The 20,682-nt window shown below is 40.0% G+C and overlaps 1 protein-coding gene across 6 annotated transcripts in view; it reads left to right on the top strand.

Moving 5' to 3' along the window:
• Positions 1–20,682, top strand: part of FARS2 (phenylalanyl-tRNA synthetase 2, mitochondrial) — a 260,985-nt gene that overhangs the window by 80,821 nt on the left and 159,482 nt on the right. The window lies entirely within an intron of this gene.

Here is a 20,682-nt window from a genome sequence, read left to right as displayed (position 1 = left end):
ATGTCATAAACAAATAGCGTCCCCAATTATTTGGAATATCAGAATGTTCCATTACCTCTAAAGTATGGAAAGAGGAATGTGACATCTTTCATATTGCTGCTTGGTTGTTGGGTAAATGATAGGTTGCTTTCTGGTTTGGTTTTGTTTTGTTTTGGTTTTTTGCTCCTCAGATTGGTTATTTATGAGTTTGAAACTCCACTAAGAGCAGCATCATTTAATTTAGTTGGAATTATTACTGAGAAATGTCATCTAACATGACTTGCCTTCTAAAACTTGCACATAAGCAGAAAGGAAGGAGAAGAGAAATTGACATTTCTTTCTGGTTATTTTCATATTGAGAATGTTATGAGCTTGTTTTTTCACTGGTGGAGAATAGGCAATTTGCTTAAGTGCAGTGCGGCTGGTAGGTGCTCAGACCTCTGTCAGTCAGTGTCTTTCAGTACCATTTGTTAGGAATGGGAGCCTTTGGGGATGTGAGCCATTTATTTCTTGCAAGTGCTCTTTCAAGTAGCTATGTTATACTCAGTTGATTTTGTTGCAGTTGCTTTCCAAGCTATTGTTGTGTTTTAATGTGCTGTAAACTCTTTCTTTTGAAGTTCAAGTCTGATAACTATAAATGGCTCAGTTTCCAAGTACTTAAGGCTGCTTGTTTTCTTCAAAGTTTGCATGTGTTTTAATGTGACCATTTTCCTTTTTAGAATGTAAATCCTCTTCCAGAGTTCCTCCCCAACGGGTTAATGGTTTATGCTAAAGATCTTTCTAGGGCTATCATGTCCATGGTGTGATAAATGTAATACAGATTCTGATCAGCCTGAAAAATGAAAGACTATGTAATATTATTTCAATCAGATGTAACAGGCTAATGACCAGGCTTTCTGGCTGTTCTGTTCTGTGTAGGTTGGGGGTGTGTGTGTGTGTGTGTGTGTGTGTGTGTGTGTGTATGTGTGTGTGTGTGGTGTTTCATGCACATTGATTCACAGATACAATGGGAAGGTTTCTACCACAATCAAAGATTTCAATTTAATATGCCTTCAGCTTTTTGTCACATTCTGAATAATGGTCTTCAAAAACTATGTCCCTTCTGTACCAAAACTTTTCCAACTAGTTGTTTGTTGTAATTCTAATCTTTCAAGGAACATACAAATGCAGTATTTCAAGTCCACATTTTGAATGATTTTTAGATTTGCATTATTAATTAAAAATTATGTTACTGATTTTTTAGAAAAGATTCTTTTGCTCCATTAGCAAGATATTTTTAGAGGGCTGAAGCTCTTTGTCATGGAAGTGCCAATCTTTTTTTTTACTTTATTTAGTGAGAATTGCACTTTGTGTTGCCATGATTTTGTTTTTCTGCTCCCTCCAGTGGCTATGCAAAAACACTTGGCTACAAAAGCTGAGTCTAATGCCTCTGGGGTGACTTTATTGAAGCATTGTAATCTGTTTGCCACAAGTGAGGAAGAAGTGTGGTCATAATTTACATTGACTAACAATTAGTTGATTTGGTTTAAAATAACAATGAGGGCAAGGTAAGCTGATGTTTTCAGTCAAGTAACAAGTCAAATGCCAATCTTCCCTGCTTGCTTCTGCTCCCGGGATTCTTTTCTTAATTCCTATTTTACAACAATTTAAACCCCAGTAGGTTCTTGGCATGCCAACTTGGTGAAGCCACGTTTCCTGTTACTAACCCGTAAATTTGAGTGTTGTGGCAGCAAGCTGCCTTTGTCCAGAATTGAAAATCCAGGCATCCAGAAAGAAGAGTTTCTGGGAAGAAGGGTGAAGATGAAAATTTTCTTTCCTAGCTCCTTCAGCTTTTTTGTTAGCAGTGCTGAAATGCTCTCCAAAGCCATCCTGGATTTGAACAGTAATGATTTTTCGATAGTTCCTTGTTTTCCACCTTTAGAATATCCCTTGTGCCTCCAGTGTCCATGATCACTGCTTTGCTTATTACCCTGGCCTCATGCTCTTAAATCTCTTTGAAGCACCAAAGCTTTTAGTTGAGTTACGTTACTACAGTATTGTTGTCAGAGTACAAGTCCAAAGCATATTGGTTACTCAGGACTCTCGGTTTAAAATAAAACCTTCACTTTTAAACCAGTGCACATCAGCAAGGAGTAGGGTCTTCATCAGCCTAGGAGAGGAGGCCTGTGACTTCCAAGTAGCTCTGTCCTTGTGCCTTCCTTCAGAATACTGTCTGCTTACCTATATGGGAGGCAGCGTTATTTTCAGTCAGTGAAGAATCGCAGGTGAAAGAAATTGAGATGGACTGCTAAAAAATAATACTTATGGAAAAACACTAGTGGTTCTCTTCCCCTTCCCACCCCAATTTCTCACTGATTACAAAATTCCTTAACTACCGATAGGTATCAGATTGCCTGACATTAAGCATCTAGCCTCCGTGCTCTGACCCACAATACATATGTACCTCCTCTGACTAGGGAGTAAACACTAGTGCTTACACCTAGATGCTCTCAATCTTTCCTTTGTTAGGTTGTCTAGAATAGACACTGGGGAATTGCATGCTCCTGTCTCAGTCTTTTCACAGGCTCTACCAGAAATCAGCTCAGTAGGGCAGAATGAAAGAGAGAAACGTTCCTCATTTTTGGCTGGCTAACCTGGTGCTGAAGGATTATTTCAGGTACCTTTGTTGGTGTGCCAGTTCACAGGCTGAAAGTGGAAAGATCCTTTTCATGGTATATCACACAGCTTACTGATAAAAATTGGAGAAGAAGCCAATGAGTTTGCAGAAATTGTAGGGGAAGCTGCAGCAGAATGAACAGAAACTGAATGAAGTCTTCTCTACAGTAAATATTTCAAAAATACTTGTTTTAACTAATCTTATTGAAAGGTATTGTGCTTGTGCACAGTTTATCCTTTGCTTCAAAGAATTTCAATGCTCCAATAAACTAAATAACTAGCAGAAAGACTTTGGTATTTTCATATGGACAATAGCATTTCCAGTATCTGGCAGTTTTGGATTTTTGTCTTATGGGCTTTTTTGCTTATTAAAATACATATTTATGAAATCTAGTGTTTATGGCTGAGCATTGTTTTCCTTCCATAAGAAAATAATATTTTCCCAAGGGGAAGGAAGATAGCTTTTACCTACGGAAGCCTCAAATCCTTTTGTTTTGTGTGTTACTGCTTGAATATGAAACACTAGTTTGTAAGGCAATTGGAAACAATCACTTAAAGCATAAGCTGGATGTGCCTGGTGATCTTCAGTGGTTGTAATTTAAAGAGTCTTTGAGAATGCTGCAGCACAGATGATTTTTATGTAGTTTTGTTTCGTGTATATATATATGTGCATGTATAGTAACTGAAGAAGCTTTGTGGACAGATTAAAAGACAGGGTCAAAGGTGCTGGATATTAGGGCATCAAGTAGCTCTTTCTTTGTGTTGACAGATGATTCTATCAAACTGGCAGATCTTTTAATGACAACTCCCTGCCTGAAATAGTTCACTGTAGTTCCTTGAAGGTTAATCTGAGTATGCAGCAGATTTCGATGGTATTGACAGATCATTTAAGATTTTCAGTCTTGAGTGAAGAGTTCCAGTGTAGCTTTAATACCCTGTGGAATCGACATTAAACTTGTTAAATTGTTATTTTCCAAAAGAGAATGGGCTGCTGAAGTCTTCTGATGCCTTCTTCTGTTTAGAGAGAAACCTTTCTTTGATTTCAGCCTCTTTTAAATAGGATGTGATACAGTCATTTGTTACATGTAAACAGAAATCTACCAGTCATAGGGAAAAATCATCATATTTGTTCAAAAATGTTGAGAGTATTCTTCATCACCTGCCTTCCCAGTCTGCTCATTTTTTCTTTCTTTTGATGTCTGCAAAGCAGTTCCGTAGCCTTCTCTCTTTTTTTTTATGTTTTTTAACCAGCGTGATTTCCGGTTTCTGACATGGATCTCCACAGCACAGGGTGTGATAACCCAAATCTGAGAGGTAACAGAACAAAACATCACTTTTTGTTGAAATTTCTCAAATAGAACACTCATTCTCTTATTGTCTGCAGACTTTGCTAGTGTTTTATCACACCCTTAACATTTCACATACTTAAAATGTTAAACCATTTTTGGATTTGTCGAGAGAGGAGCAACCAGCCTCACTCACCCTTAGTCATTCACTGGGTAGTAGAGGTGATCCAGTTTTGTGAACCATTCAGACTTTCTGTGTTAAACAGCAAGGAAGGTTTCTGCTGTCTTGGTGTGTGAATGAGCAAACACAAACTGAAAAGAGCTATAGGTACCATTTCTATTAAAGCCAGTCCAGTCGTTGGATATTTTTTGAGTTGTTTTGCATTCAGGAAGGTCTCCTACTTCTAACCACATGGAGAATATGATGTCTAACAGTGATATTAACTATTTTTAAAAGAAAAAGTAAAACATATATGCTACTAGAGTGTTTTATTTAAATTGTTGAAAAAATATGCACTACTGCAAGGACACACAGAATTGTAAGGAATGATGTTACATGTTCCCCTATGGCTGAAGATGCTAAACTAGAGCAATTATTTACTGTAAGGTGGACAGAGAAGTTCATTATTATAATTTAATATTCAGTAAAAAGTATAAAACCTAACTTAGAATATTGTTTAACTTTTCATTTTTGTGTGCATTTTGTTTGTCATCTTAAACTGTACCAGAATAGGAATGTTGTATATGAATTTTAATATAAAGAAAAGTTATTTTTACTCTGGTTAATGCTGGAAAAATATAGAAACTTTTACAGTACAGTTGTAAGTACTTTCAGTTTTAGGTCCATGGTGAGGATAGGAAATGCAGTAGTACAGTAGAAGTAATATCTGTTGACATAAGATGTTTTTCTGTGCTTCAAGAGTCTTGTTATTCAAGATCTGCAGAGACTGTGTTCATTGGTAGGTGCTGAAGTTCACAAATCTGTTTGGGTTTACCTGATTGCAACCTTGGAATACAGGGCATTTGCTTACTCAGAGGCTGTGATCACATAATGTTGCTTAGTACCTGTGAAATTGAAAGCAGTTAGGGTGTGATCTTTTGCTGACTGAAATCAATGGCAATATTCCCACTGCTCAGTGTTGCAGAATATGTTAGTTGGGGGTGGGGAAGCATGAAAATTGGACTAAAATTTACCCCAAACCCAGAGACCAAAAAACGCCAGTCATTTTAAAAAGGACATTTTAAAGATAATTATGTATTATTGGCAACTTTTCCTGCTGTTTTTGAACTTCTGAAGTTGTGTATACTACAGGTGTATAACCTAAGGATGGCACACCAGGTCAAGGCAAAGGTCTGCCCACCCCTGTATCCTGTCTCTGATGGTACCTAAGCAGGTGCCTCGCGAAGAGTGTGAGAAACACAGCCTCGGTATATTAATACTTCCCTGATGTGCTTTTGCGGCTCTTGGTATCCTGAGCTGAAAATGATACCTTTTATCTGTAGAATTTTTTCCGTTAATTTGTTGAAGTGCTTTTTTGAGTCACACCTTCAGCATATGCAATATCTTATAGAAGAATTTCTATAACTTAACTTGCATGAGGAATCACCTCCTTGTTGACTCTCGTCACCAACTAGTTCCAGTTGCTGCTCCCTATCTCACAGGAGCTGAGACAATGGATAGTTGTTTCTTTTTACTTTTTATGCCACTTGTGATTTGTTTAGATCTCAGGCATAACTCTCAGCAGTGATTTCTTTCCAGGCCAGGAGGGTCCTGGTTATACAACAGCTCCCTGTATGGAAGCTGATCCATACATTCTGGTAGTCCTCATCACTCCTGTCTGCATCTTTCACAGGTTTTTGCTGTAGGAGGACTGCACGTAATGTTCAAGCTGTGGGCATGCGGTGTTTTTGTACATTGACATAAAGACTTTGTGTTCTCTTTTCCTTTTCTGATGATTCTTAACTCTCATTTTGCTATGTTGACCTTTAATGAGCCTTGACTTGAAGAATGAAGGAAAATGTTGGTATGATGACTGCAAGAGATAATTGCTTCTGGTCACTGGACTGGTGGTTTGAAAGGTTTGGAAAAAGTCATTCAGCTCTGGGTGTGAAATTGGTCTGATACCTTGTTTCCTAAGGTTATGAATCATGAAGGAAGCTGTATTTAAGCTACTAATAGGAAGAGTTGGTAAGGGTTTCCTGCTGTGTGTGGATTATCACCCTTCTACCTCAGAAAGTAATGTTGAAATTTACAGTCTTAAGGAACCCAAATTTTGCTTCTTGGGTTGAAGCTGAATCTAGTAGAGAAGGGTGTAGGGGTTTGGAAGAGGAAATACCAGTTTTCTAGCATGAATAGGGGGGTATTGTCATGGCTTCAGTGAGGAAATGAGCACTGGGCCTTGAGTAAGATGAAGGGAACTTTTTGTCAAGTTTGCATATGATTATAGGTTTGAAAGTTGCTGGGCAGTCTTGGGCTTTGAATTGTGTGTGATATCCTGAATTTATAGCAAAGGTGGTTTTCCTAATACTTGATTCCTTGCTCATTTTGTGTGTATTTCTCATGAGGAATAATTGCCAATCTTGTCTGAATACCTTCATAAGTGCCACTGAGCACAAAGAAAAGCATTTGTAGTAATTTCAACAAAGCATTGCTTTTGTTTTAAAAAGTGGAAGTTTATTTGTCTTGAGTGTACTCCTGGGTGAAAGCTGATACTTGCAGTATAAGTTTTTCATATTTGGTAGCCCTTATACAGATCAGTTGTAGGACTTAATTCCAGAATTTAAATATTACTGGGCCCAGTGCTGCCACCTTCAGCCTAATGGAAGTCTTAACATGTAGAACTTTCTTGGCTGCAATGCTGCAGTAAATACATCTTTATTTGTTTGTTTATTGAAGACCATCAAAATTGATGTCTGAAGGGAAGTAATAATTTTAAGTTCTTAACCTGTCCACTCGTCATCTTTGCTTTGGGGGAAAGGATTTTCAGGTTTTGACAGTTCTTCATGGGTAGCAAATTAGTAGTCAATAGAAAAATTATATTGATGTCACCTTGCAGACATAGAGATTTCTTCCTTTTACTTTATGAGTGTGTTTTTAAATAGAATTTTAGTTATGAGTGAATTAGGTTCATATATCAAGCAGCAGGGTATGTTTTGGGGAAGGGGAAATTTAATATCTTTCGTCTAGCAGGTTTTTTGCTGTTCAGCTCTTGCATGGTAAATTACATTAAAATGTTGGAGCAGATGGTGCATGTGGCGTAAATAGTATGCAGACCCATGTTCTGTCTATGCTAACAGCTCTCAGCAGGGACCTTGAAATAGTTAAAGCTGTATGTGTGTATACTGATATAGCATAAAAGGGTAAATATAATGCGTTTAAAACACATTCCTGCAACATTTTAAGGTGAAATTAAGCTTACAGAGGTGTATTGGTGCCCTGACTACCTAGGACCTCCCAAGGACACTGGTTAAAACTCAGGCAGTGGTCTTTTGGGTGGAATAGTTCTTCCCACAAAGTAAATCCAAAGCGATTTAAGTATGTAGCGTGAGCTTCACAGCTCCCCATTACAAACCTTTCAGTGGTTAAAATCTCCTCTGTTTAGGTCACTATCTGTCTCCTGTGTGGTCATATCACCACAGCACCTTGCTGTCTCAGTCTTTTCTGTGCTTGTTCTCCCAAGACCCTTGCGAGATAGGGAAGTGCCATCATTCCTGTTTTATGGACTGGAACTAAAGTACACAGGAGACTCTCACACACACATGCACGCACACTGCAGACAAACGCTTTAGCTGCCTCAGTTAGCAAGTTAGCTTTCCTATGATCCTTATGTACACAATAGGGAGAGAAGGTCTTCCAGAAGGGAGTAAGCCTGTTTTGAACACGATTCAAGCTTCTTTTCTGAATCATTCTGCCAAACAGCCTCTATCTATGACTAGCTGCAGGGGGAGCCTTGTTTCCTAATTTAGACAGGTGTCTGAAGTTAAGTGAATATGCCACAGAGATATGATGTCCTAGATTAAATGAAATTAATGGGAAATTAGGGAGGGTCTGAGTCTGAGTCACTTCTCAATGGTCTCAGAAGTTGTCTGTGGCAGAAAGTGGAGTTGAATCCAAGCTCTAGGTTTATTATCCCAACTTCTGAGCCACCTTTGTCTCAAATCATTCTAGCAATTACATTTCTGTGTGTGAGCATGTGTGTACATACTTATATATACACATGTGCACATGCGTGCACACACGGAAATACAGACTGAGACAAATTTAGCCTATTTTGATTTTGTGTGTGTTTTTTTTCCCCAGTGTAAATAGAAAAACTGATTGTCACAGCTGCTTAACTTTAGGGACAATCCATTCAGCTGGCAGCCACTGAAATTTTGCTTTGGCCAGTTAAGCATGGAGCCAGCCTAGAATTGTGGGATTTTAGAGAAAGATGTGATAGAGTTGTCTTTGTAGTCTACAGCATTTCATATAGATACCCACAAATGTATGTATGTGGCACGTCCTGGGAAGCATGTACCTAAGATGGGGCTGAACAGCTTAAAAGGGGAAAAGTAATAGAGCAGATGACTGATTTTCCCCCCAAATCTCTGGTCAACCTGCCTCAGTATGCACAAGAAGAGTAGTTCCCATTTTAGCCACCTGGATGGCTTTATGATTTCTCTGCTTCCAAACCAGCAAAACAGTTATGCACTTGCTCAACTTTTAACCTTTTAGTAGTCCCATATAAAGGCCCAAACATGTAAGCTGAAGTGGGGGGATTAGCTGTCCTTAGTTGGCTATGACATCTCTCAAGTAAAAAGCAATCAGCCATAGCCAGGGTCAGCAGAAATATAAGCCACTTTTCTCATCTTCTTCAGACTAGCAGTAAGTGCCAGCCTCCTTCATGATCACAATCCTAAATCATTGTTTGCGAAGCATCCCAATCCAGCAAAGCAAACAGATATCGTTGGTACGTGAGTTGGGCCTTAGCTTCTGCTTTAAGTTTTTGCAGGATTAGATCCAGAATCTCATGACTTTGCAGGTTCAAGTTTTTAAAGATAACATATTTTCATATTGGGATGACTCTTACATATAGAAACTATTTCTTTTGTCTCCCTCCTTCCCACTGGAAGAAGAAATTGGAGAGAGTTTATTTCTTCCTCTTGAATGAAGACTGCCTTTTGGGTTTTACTTTGTTTTGGTTTCTTTTAAACTGACTGGAAGGAAGTCTTGGTCTTGCCTTGATAAATAAACCAGGGCATGGAAAGGTGTTGCACAGAGATGATGCTCTAGTCAATCTAAGGATGCACTGTTTTATTTGTTATCTTATTCTGTTGTTCTATTACCCAAGGCTACACCACCATGCTTAACGCGTGTGCCTCTTTATAAAGTTACACCTTTCCTCTACTCTACTCTTCCCTTTCCCTTGTCAAGATGACAATTTTCCTGTTGTCTCCTCCTTAATTTACAGCTCTATTTTTAAAACTGGTTTTCCTTCAAGTTTTTCATCCAGAAGGAACCCATAAAATTTTTGAAATGTTGCGTTCTCTGATTTTATTATCTTTGACAGATTCATTATGTATGTTGGAGTTGGTGTTCTTCAGAAGAATTAATATAAGCTTACTCTCAATCTGTATGTGTTTGTGTAGAATGAATGAATATTGTGTTCCATTTTATGACAATTCAGTTACACCTATTTCTTGGAAATGTGTTATTTATTTACAGGGGTATTTTGTGGGGAAGTAAGTATAGGATTGAATTCTCAAGTAGTAGTTATAGAACTTGGATGACCATTTGAATTTGTGATTCCATATGATCTTGCTGGCTGAGTGTTAGAATAGCAATGTCAATGGGTTAAAAGGATAATTTCCCTTTCATGGTACAAGACTTCATTTTTCTTTGGAGTTTATGTTCCTTATCTTCACAATTTAGGAATCTCTTAACGCGGTCTTTCCATCCAGTGAATGAAACTTCTCCATAGCATGTGAGACTGATTAACAAAAGAAGAAAGATGAGAGTAGTTATATTCTCTGTATGGATGTAGTTGGATCCTTTAATGTTAATACTGCATTTGAAGCTGTCTGCCCATGTGTATGTATTGCCTCTCCTTCCCTTTATTTTTTTTAATCAAAAGTAAATTAAAGGTTTAGTAATTCAGTATGATTTGTCTCCATGGGGTCCAACAGGAGGACTAGAGTACCACACACCAGAGAGGGCTAAATAATGAGGGATGTAGTTTATTAAGCAGCTCCCAAGTGAAAGAAAGTGCTACTCTCAAAAACCTTGAGGAGCAACAATTTATAGCACAGGGAAGGTGTTTCCCTTGGCTTTATTTATGCAAATGAAAATGCTGCCAAATAATAGTATTGAATTACCACACTGTTATGTGATGAATGCTGAATGTTTTTAATCAGCCAAAAGCCAGTCCAATGAGCCTAATATAATTCCTCATCAGGCTAGGATACCCTGCGGGTTTTTTTTGTTGAGTTGTAATATTAATTTTTGCTGTTCCCAGGATATTTATCAGGACTGCCCAGCTGAGGGTGGAGAAGAGATTTTACAGGCATGTGTCTAACTGTTCTTTAATTCAGCCAAGATTAGATAAAGCATTTCAGAAAGTATTTCCCTTTGCTAGATGGCAAATACAGCTTGGTTTCTCATTTGTGGGGAGGGAGGTTTTGGTTAGAATGTTCCTGTTTTGTCCCATTTTGTTTCTTTCAGGTTTTTATATGGTGAGTTGAATGGGTGAACACAGTTCTCCTTTGTGATTGCAGAGGCTGAATATACTTCCCCCCCCCCCCCCCGCTCCGTTTAAGCATTAAGAAAATAACAAACCAGCAGTAGCGCAAGGGTGATCAGCCTTCCTGACTCTGTACCGTTTATCAATGTCTTCATGCAGTTGAGAGTTGTGAGGCACATGTCTTTAAAGCTTAATGAGTGGGGAAGAGAAACCTGAGTAGCACACAGTTGAGAGATAACAGTGGCTTTCCAGCGATCACACCAGTGTGGTGTGGCAGGAGTCCCAGCTGAGCCCATGATACCAGCCTCTGATGGTTCATTTCTGTCTGCAGCTCAGAAGACTGGATTGCCCAGCTGTCTGTGTGCCAGAGCATAGTGGTCCACTGCTGACTATGTGTGGAGCGTTGGCTGGGGTTGTTCATTTGAACTGCATACAAGCAAATGCAGAACAGCTCCAGAGCCAGATTCTGGCCACCATCTCTGTTGTTACTCCCTGCCAACAGAATAACCTTTCGTATTATTATAAACTCTAATTTTGTACAAGTATGTAAGTCAGCTCCACTAGCATAGGTTCCATTTTGACTTGTATAAGTAAGAATAACTTATCTTGAACTTTGCTTGAGTTTAATCTTCAGATAAGCTTTGTAGTTCAGTATTCATAAACAAGGCAGCCATAAATAGAGAGTATAAAACTTGTCACATTTAAATAGAAAGGTGTTGGGAAGGAAGTGGTTAGGCTGTGAAGGAATATCCGTGCCTTAATACACTTCCAGGAAGAAGAAACGTAAAATAGGTTTGGCATCTCTGTGCTAGCCGGAATTTATCGGTAGCACAGCTACAGAGAGGAGACAACCAGTTACAGGCAGTGTACCAACCAGTTATGAGCAAAATTTGCTATTGCACCTGAAATGAATCAGGGAAAAATGCCAGCCTTTATTAACACTTCTCCCCATGTAAATAACAGTGACAGATTACTAATAGATATTAAAGTGATGTCTCCTTTTTCCTGAAGAGAACGGATGCCATAAATTATGTAGTCTGATGACTATGCAGTGAGCATCACTAATAAGTTTGGTCCTAACTGTTCTGACATAATCCCAGGAAACTTCTGTATGGAACAACAGATGGAGTGTAAGAGGTAACCACTGCAGTAGTCTGGTACCTATTTTCTTTTAGGCCAAGCGTGGGCTTTTTGGGAGGGAAGTGAGGTAGAGGGGTTGGTTGTTTGTAAAGAAGACTGGCAGTGTTGAATGAACAGCCCAAACTTCAGCATAGGAAGGGCTTGCTTGCTTTTGAGAGCCATTTGGCTTAATTGAAAACTTCAGCTGAATGGTTGAAGATCTTGGCAAGATCTGAAGATCTGTTTTCTGGGTCATTAAAATGTTGCCTCTATTAAAAAAAAAAAGGGGGGGGGAGGGGGCAAAAAAAAGCCCTCCCAGCAAAAATCCCATAAGCTGATTGCTATGGCTTTAGCCCTCATCAACTCCTTACTCTGCAAGTGAGCAATAACTTTTACCTCCTCTTTATCTTAAAATTGTGAGAAGAAAGGAAAAAATAACAATTCTTCCAGTCCTGAAAATTGCTGCTCTTCTTATGCTGAAGTTTGGGCTGCTCATTCAACACTGCCAGTCTTCTTTACACTAGTGACAGAGAATGTCACTGATATTGTAATTCAGAGCTTTTCTTGTTTTTTAAAAAAATAAAATAAAGTGGATTTACTGAATTTTCTTTTAGAACATTGATTGATGCAAAATAGCGGTGGGGATTGTAATAGAAGAGAAGTTATGAGGATCCATTTAAATAAGGCAAGAGACTCCAGTTAGGACTTAATCTTTGACTGTATGGGCTGAAAAGTATTTAGCTAATGAATTATTCCAAAAGAACAAGTAGACTGAGGGAAATCCTTTTCTCATATTAATTCAGACTTAGTTAGCATGTTTCACAAGTGACAATCAAAGGTAAACTCTGAGTGGAATTCTTTTTTCATCTCGGGGAAATACATTCCTAATACAATTCTATCATATGGCTCACAGCAGAAACTGAAATTACTAAGATATCTCAGCTACTCTGGTAGAATCCATTGCATCACAGTCAATACTGGAGCAGAATTCCCTATTTTTACAATTGCTAATTTACTTTTTACTCTTCATGAATAAAAGCTGGTGATCTTTTTTAAAAAGGAAGACTGTCCTCTGCCTATATTGGCACTTGCTGTACTATTTTAGTTTATTTAATAAGAGATGAAAGTTCATCTTGGGGAAAGGCTATTCTTTCTCAGGTGCTCTGCCCACTAGGGACAGATTGTCTTGTATCTACCCTCTTGTGGTTATTTATTTTTTCGTATTGTACCTTGAAATCTGAGGTTTTAGCCACATTCAGAAGAGGCTTACTAAGTTAGCTGGATTGCAGCTCTTACCCACTCTGTTAGTTCCTATTGTTTATGTGCTTGTGAAGTGCATTTAGTATAGTCACTTCAAAGCAAGAAGTTAAGAGTTCACTAACCCCTCTGAAGATGCATTTAGTCATGCAGCATTTAAAGAAAGTTATTTTGCCTGTATTTCTTTTGTTGAACTTTTGTTTCCCAGGTGAATTCAGAAATTAAGAACAATTCTTTGATGTTGTAACTTACTTAACAGAAACACTGAAAGAGCTAGGAAGAGTTTCGTTTCCATGTCAGCATTGATGCTGCTTTCACACATCAATAGTGAAGTGGAGCAGGCTGTGCCTAAGCAGTTGCCATGTTCTGCATATGGCTGTTTGAAGGAGTTGTGAGCAAACATTTGACAAATGTTGTAGCACCCTCTATAGAGCTTCCTGAGTTCCTCTGACATGTATATGCTTTTGTTTTTTGATAGTAGCCAGGCGATGAGAGTGATGCACTGGTATCTGTGATTCTTTAAATTTGACTCCAGGAGCTGCTGTCTGGGTGGGACAAGGTACAGGCTGCTTTTTTGTTTTGACAGCGTGCAATGCTGAGTGGGGTTGTTCTTAGTGAAAAACAAAAGCAACCTCCCTCTCCGCCTGCCCCCAACCCCACTTTTGGTGTTTCTATTGTTAATCAATACAAGATAATCTCACCAGAGACAAACTTCTACCTGTATATCCTGGGATGGAGAGAAGGAAGCACTCAATATTGTATGTCTGTAATTCAGTGAAGAGCGAATAAAGCCATTTATGTGGTACCCTATAAATAGTTCTTTATTTGTCATCTTTGTGGCTGTCTCAGAAGCACTGAGTCTTAAAAACAGGGGAGGAGAAAAAGGGAATATGAAAAATCAGTGGGCATGATGTTTACTTACATGTGAGTGTTAACTGCCTCTTTATTGTTATGTTACAAACTATTCATAAAAAATGTCAACAGCCTGGAGTTTTCTACTAGATAGTTTTATGAAAATGGTGTTTAAAAACAAGAGAGAGAGCATAATTAGCAGATGAGACAGACAGACATTCAGGTCATACTAAACCAAGTAGTTCCAGGAGTAGCACAACCAGTCTCTTCCTATAGACCTCTATGGGTTCTCTGATATCTGACAGAGAATGAGTTCATGTCCTTGCCTCTTCTTCGTGGGTCAATAATTAGGTCAATCTTTTTTTAATAGCCATCATCTCCCTCCTTCTGTTGTTCTTGGTTAAATTGGCGTGTGCTTTTAAAATTTTTCAGTGAAAGGGAAGGAACAGCAGACATACGCAACGCACATGCCTAGAGTATGAGATTAGGTTGGCATTGTTTTCTGAGACTAAATTATCGTAACATTCTTAGAGGTGAGAACAAACAGTTGCAGTCATCCAAAAACCCACGGATTCTTTACTTCCTTGGTTTTCAACAGACAGCCTCTCATGTTCTGTGCTTTCCACCACACCTGCAGGTGTGATACTCTGCAGGAAGAGAAAATCATTAATTTCTTTCCTTGAAAGGCTCAAATTTGAAAAAGCTGGAGTTCCCCTCCAGTGACCTTTTTGCTGCCTTATTGCCACCTCCCTTTCATTATCTCTCTTCTCATGGGGCTTGAAGAAAAATGCAAACACCTTAAGTTAGAGAAAAGCTCTGTGACTGCACAATTCACAGGCGGAGTTTAAGGAAGGTGAACTAAGGGACACTGAATCTATAATTTCTTTTATGTATTCAGTGCATTTGTGCAATACAGAGATAGCAGGGCCTTCCCAGGCTCCCTGGAGGCACCCAAAAGGCTTCGTAGCAGAAGGGAGTAATTGCAGCAACTATGCTGGCAGCTGAAACACAACCCCAAGACCGTTTTGAAACCACAGTTGAGGAAATTGTGTCAAGGAAGTGTGACAGCAGGCGACATACCTGCATCAGTTTATGAGCTCTGTTCTCTACAACCTGTTGAAGTCTTATATAAGTCTGTGAATTCAATAGGCTGCAGTTTGTCCCAGGCTTTGCCTGTTACTCCAGGTTCCTGACACATGCTTTGAACAGGAAAGATGTTTTAGTAGATGATTGAATGCCACTATTGAGGGCCTACAGTCTGGTCCATTGATGTGGATTTTCTTACATAACTCCTAGAGTGTTCTCTTAGAATGACAGTTTTAGTTTGGATAATCCTACATACTTGAATTGCTTGCCCTGTTGTCTGTAAAGGTGTTAAACTGAAGCTGAGATGCCCATTGCCTAGGTCTTCCTGTGGGAGAACAGAAAAACATGGTGAGGAGTCATGGGGAAACTAAGTGTGGGATTGGAGTGAAATGCTGTAGTAGGGATAGGTATGAGAAGTTGAGCCCTGGTGAAAATGGGGAATGAAAAAGATCGAGTAGCTGTTCCTTGACAGCCAAAGTGTGAGATATGGTAACAGCTGTAACTGGAACAGAGAAAAGGTCTGAAGAATAAACACTGTTTTTTTTTTTCCTCCTCCCCTCTCTAAATAAAATTTAAGTTTTTTATTCTTTTAAGGATATGCCAGTTGAAAAACTGAAGGTAAGATGTAAAGTCTGATGGCTCGAAGGGAGTATATAGAAGACCAATGTGCTTCAACGACCTTACACCCCTCTTCTATTATTCCTTAGCCTTACCAGACTGTAAGCTTCCTGAGGTGGAGACATACCATGCTAAAAGTCTCCTCATTCATGTTTGGTCTTCATATAAATAAATAGTGTTGAAACATGATGCTTTGGCACCAATCCAGGCTCAGATCATTTCTCCTAGGTGCCATAGTTTTGAGGAAGTGTTGATGTGTACATACGTTGACACTGTGTCATCTTCAGCTGCTGAAGTGGATCTACCATCTGAAACATCTGTATGATTAACCTGTTGGGTTTTTTTTTACCAGGTATGTGGGGAAAGTATAATTAAGAGGAGCGTTGCCTCTGGCTGCCCTCAGTGAAAGAAGCATGCTTTGCTGTTCTGCTGAGATACTGTCTGTTGGATGATGATAAAAATGGTGCTGTTATTTATCATTTTTCATTGGTATATCTTAACAGTATTTGTAAAGGCTGTGTTATTAGACCTGTTTTACAGAAGGGGAGGTTGTGGCACAACTCAGTGAAAAGACTTGCGCAATATTGCCTTGCCATCTACTCTAAGAGAGACCAGCTCTCTGTGGCTGTTTATAAGGGCAGCTTTACTGTTACCTTGCCACCTTCCACTTAGAATGTAACTCTTGGTTTCACGTGCGACTTGTTACCTGTTTTACATTACTGCATCCTTTCGAGAACATTTAAAGCTAGATCTCTAGCTCAAAAAGTTTGCTAGTGCTGGGTTTTTGTTTTGTTTTTTGTTTGTTTTGTTTTGTTTGTTTTTGTTTTCACCTGAGAAGATCTGAGCTGCAGGAAGCAAATCAAGCACTGAGTGATGTTCCCAACTGGGTGTGGACTCCCAGGGATCCACAAGATTTTTCTTAATAATAACATATTTTATTTTTGCAAGGGTTGTTTACCTTTCCTGTAACAAGTGGTTGCCTTGGTGCACTTGAGTTGATGCATTACAAAAGGTTGTGAAAACCCTCCAAAATTACTCGTTAGCAGTTCATCTGGAATTCCATGGTGAGCAAATTCCAAGTACTAGGTTATAGTTAATATGATTAATAATAGATGCTGCCAAACTAGAGAAGAATAAAATGTACATGGGATGTCACTTCTCATGTGTCAGGATTGATCGCTGACTACCTGAGCTATGGCTGCTGAAATGTCATCTGTAGCCATATTATTGCGCAATTACAGTTTCTGGTTTCTGCAGCTGACAAAATACCAGTGTAGATGGCTTCTTCGGGCTGACCCCATTACACGAGATTCCTGTATATGTTAAAATGGCTAGCTTTTCAACTCAGTTCTCAAAGGAGCTGATTTTTCTTGTACTGTAATACTTTCTAAGTATATTTAAAGTCTTGGTTCTATCTGCAAAATGATCTACAATTTCATATAGTAATATGTCATTTTGTCCCTGCCCTGGTGATTAGTGGAGTAGTTGTGTACGTACAGTATGTGCACTTTTCCTGCATTGACTAAGATTAGAGTGTGGGCATGCTTACTGCTAAAAATTGTTCTATTTGATTTGGTGTTTGCTTTCTGTACAAAAGTTTCATAGTTAAGTGTTTGGAGGTGCTGGTGTCTACACTAAAACTATTCAGTAGGATTTGCATTAACTTCATGTTCTTGTCAAGTTTAGTTTTATTCAACTTATCTACAAAAGGGGGATAATTAACTTCTCTACTTCTCACTGTTGTTTCAGACTTGATCAGTAGCTGCAAAATGGTATCATACCTACTGGTGGAAGTGTCAGCAAGTGTAAGGTAGTCTGGCAGCAAGTGCCCTGGTTGGTAAAACTAGAGTGGCCCAACCTTGGATATTAGTGAGGAGCAGGCAACCCATGGCATGGATGCCAAAGGTGGCTTGTAAGCAGACAGTGAATGGCATGCAGTGGGGCTGGCATAACACTGGGAATACAGAGGAAGGTATGGCCTCTGACTCTCAAGAAATGCAAAACTGAGCTGGACCACATGAGAACAGTTATCTGATGTAGAAACAAGACACTGATGAAAGAGTGATTCACAGCCTCTTGTCTCTTTAAGAGGTAGCATCACCTGGTCTCTGTGGAACACCTGCTGGCCTGCTTAACTTCAGAAAGAAAAAAATGCAAATTGGTATGCTACCCTTATCAGGTGGATAACCTTGCTAAGTCCATGTGTCAGTGACAGCTGATAGAGATTCTCCTTTAGCGAAGATGGTTAGTAGATGCTGTGCTTATGGAGGAAGAGCACCTGTGTTGTGAGGCTCTTGGTTTTTGTAGTTAATGCTCTTAATTGCGTTAGTGCCAAGGAGCCCGAAAAGGGGATTACTGTGCTTGAGCATACACTGAGCAAACAAAAAGTATCCCTACTGCAGGGTTCATGAAAACTAGCACTGAGCTGGCATGTAATGAGCAACGAAACTAGCAAGTGTAGGGAAAACTGATTTAGATCTGTCACTGGGGGCTTCCTAACTAAGCTAGTAGCCTTCTGGGTGTCACTGGTCACAATGCTTTCAGTCAGTCTGTCCAGAATAATGTCCATGTTTCAGTGCTGGCCAAGGGCTGACAGAGCCATAGCCACACATAAGAGAGTTTTGCTGAGCGTTATTTTACTGGTGCATTTTTATATTATTATTCTTTTTACTGACTTGAAGATAAAGATATATGCTGACAAGGCTCATGCTGAAGAGTTCTGCTTTAGCTCTCTGATCAAAATTTAGGACTACTGTCTACCATACAAACTCATTTTGAGAGGTATCCAACTTCAAGAGTTCCAGAATCCATTTGTCATTGTTGCTTAGAAGCATTCGAAGTTTTTGATACATTTTCAATCACTGCTTACAGCACTCTGTAATGTTTTCACAGCACTCGACTTGGTGGCTTTGGTCCTTTGCTGCATAGGTGATTTTTATTCTTCTTAAAACCCTCTCTGCTTGCACCAGCTGTGACTTGTGCCCATCAAGGTAAAAAGATAGCATTTTTATTGCTGCTGCAATCTTTTTGCACCGGGTGCTTATAGGCACCTAGTGATACAGCAGCCTCCAAGGCAGCAACACCACTTGCAAAGACACTGTGGGGGCAAAGTGAGACTAATGCCTATTTCCAGCCCCTTTGGTGCGAACTGCTCCAAGCACAGAAAACCCCCTCTATCCTCCCCAGCATGTCAAAATCCGGCAGCTAGCTGCTAATTACCTTTACAGTGATTCACATGCCATCTGCCATTGCTGGGATCTTTTGTTATGTGTGGCAGGCTCTAGGCAGTTCCATAAACTTCGTGTTGTTATGTCTGTGACACTGACTCAGTACAACGCAGTAATAACAATGATATTGCTATACGCAGAAACTGATGAAGGATTTGTGTGTTGTCACCCTTTCTTTTGGTTTTGAGAGGACAGCATTCTCTAGCATAAGGGGAAAAAAAAAGGCAGGAAAGGTTGTATCGGTTGTATGCCATTAAGAGTTCCCCCACTCTCGCAGAAACCAACTCGTGGATGGTGGGAGAGAACTGTCAGAAATAATAAAAATGCAAAGATTTATTATGTATATTGTATATCACACCTCATCTGTAACCCGACAACGAGCAGAAGAGAGCGTGACCTCCCCACACAGTGGCTTAGAGGGGGCTGGTGAGGCGTTGGGAGCCCTGCTTGCTGAGAGCTGTGATATGGAAAAATAAAGGCGTTGGTCCTGTCACAACTTATATAACAATTACGTAAGAGTGCTGGTGCCATGACTGTCAAAAATAAGCAGAAAAGATGTTGTCCCCCCCCCCCCCCCGCTTCCCTGTGACGTGAATCAGAAGCTGTCCAAGTCTAACACGCTTTTGTTTACTCCTCCGAGTGGCTGGGGATTCTCTTTTCCGGGGAGCAGGGGTGCACTTGCTTTTGTGTAATCCCTCCTTGTTTTGTTGTTTGCTCTTATTTCTCTCTCTCTCTCTTTTTTTTCTTTGCCTGCATTTACATTTTTATCTCACTGCTGCTGCTACCACTACTCTCGATAATTAAATGTTTTATCAGCATTTTTGAAAGCACCTGGATGGCTGCTGAAATGCCACCTTGTTTTAAAGTGGTCTCTTCAAAGCAGAGATGCTGCAGAATCTCCTCAGCGTTTTTTGTTCCATTCAAGCCTTCTTTTGGAGGTACTGATATGCATCTTCTATAAGCAGGCACGTAAGACACCTTGATATGTTAACTCATTAGGAAATGAGGTGGTGAGGGAGGATGAGAGAGTGTGACCTTATCCAATCAGTCCGTTCAAGGGTGCAAACCAAACACTGTTTCTGAGCTCAGCCACATACACCATTGGAGGGTGTCATACGCCTCACTTAGTGCAGGCTGGCCTGCATGCCAGTGAACAAATTAGTTTGGTCACAAGGAGTCAGAGAGGTGACTAGGAGTGGGGGCCTCCTCATTCCCCAGGCAAGCGTTTTGCCAGCTGAGCCAAAGGGTCAGTTCATTTAGCTTGGACCAGCAATGGCACTTTTATATAATCCTCACAGTTCCCTCCAAACTATCGTGGCACTAATCCTTTCTATTGCTGCAGAGTTGCCAGAGCAGCAGTTTGTTTGTTTGTTGCCTAAAAACCAAATAAAATAAAGAAACTTTTGGCTCGCTTTTTTGGTTTTTTGTTTTTTCCTTTTTTTAATGTGTATAATTTGCAGAATCTGACAAAGCAAGGGGCTTGCCTGATCTCGTGTGCTCATATCATGAAGTGATTAGAGCAGCGCTTCAATCAGCCGGCGGGTTCCCTGAGGGGCGGCCCTGTCCCACCAGCGCCGGCAGCGTGCCCCGGCTGACGCGGGGGCGCCGGGAGGGCTGCGCTGCCTGCGGCTGCAGCATGGCGCAGCAGCTGAGCACCAGCAGTTGCCATGGAGATCGCTAATGCCGCTGAAACGCGGAGAAAGGGCACTTGCTGAAGCACGCGAGCGCAATGGAAAATGAGTGAAGAGGCAGCAGCCCGCAGAGCGGGCCCTCACTTAGCCGTCCCAGACCCAGTTCTCATTTCCATCCTCTGCCCCTGCCCGTTCCCCAGAGATCATTCCCTAAAGAAAATCATAAGAAGCTCCAGACTGCCTGACACACAGC

The sequence above is a fragment of the Dromaius novaehollandiae genome, chromosome 2 (genome assembly GCF_036370855.1).
Source record: "Dromaius novaehollandiae isolate bDroNov1 chromosome 2, bDroNov1.hap1, whole genome shotgun sequence".
NCBI classification, from domain to species: Eukaryota; Metazoa; Chordata; class Aves; order Casuariiformes; family Dromaiidae; genus Dromaius; species Dromaius novaehollandiae.
The sequence above is the reverse complement of the archived record's forward strand: the minus strand, read 5'-3'. Positions and strand labels throughout refer to the sequence as shown.